The sequence below is a fragment of the Penaeus monodon genome, chromosome 29, assembly GCF_015228065.2.
Source record: "Penaeus monodon isolate SGIC_2016 chromosome 29, NSTDA_Pmon_1, whole genome shotgun sequence".
NCBI classification, from domain to species: Eukaryota; Metazoa; Arthropoda; class Malacostraca; order Decapoda; family Penaeidae; genus Penaeus; species Penaeus monodon.
In genome coordinates this window covers 10,167,136-10,167,410 of record NC_051414.1, presented here as the reverse complement: position 1 = coordinate 10,167,410, position 275 = coordinate 10,167,136, and positions in this window count along the sequence as shown.

The window sequence follows — 275 nt, the reverse complement described above, 5'->3', positions numbered from 1 at the left end:
ATTCTGACCTATTGCAGTCCCTATCCTTTTATGTCTCCGCATTCCCCTTTCCTCTTGAAAAAATCACATAAAATCCTCCTGATTCTGCCACCAGCCTCCCCCCCCTGATCTTATCTCCTCTGACCTTATCTTCCCCACACATTCCTTATCTCACGACTAATTCCTTATCAATTATTTCATGATCTCATTTACGATATGAAGTTCCTGGGTCCGTGTTGACTCGCTCCTCGGCGCCACGGAGAGTCGCCCAAATGACTTTGCTTTGCACCCACGCG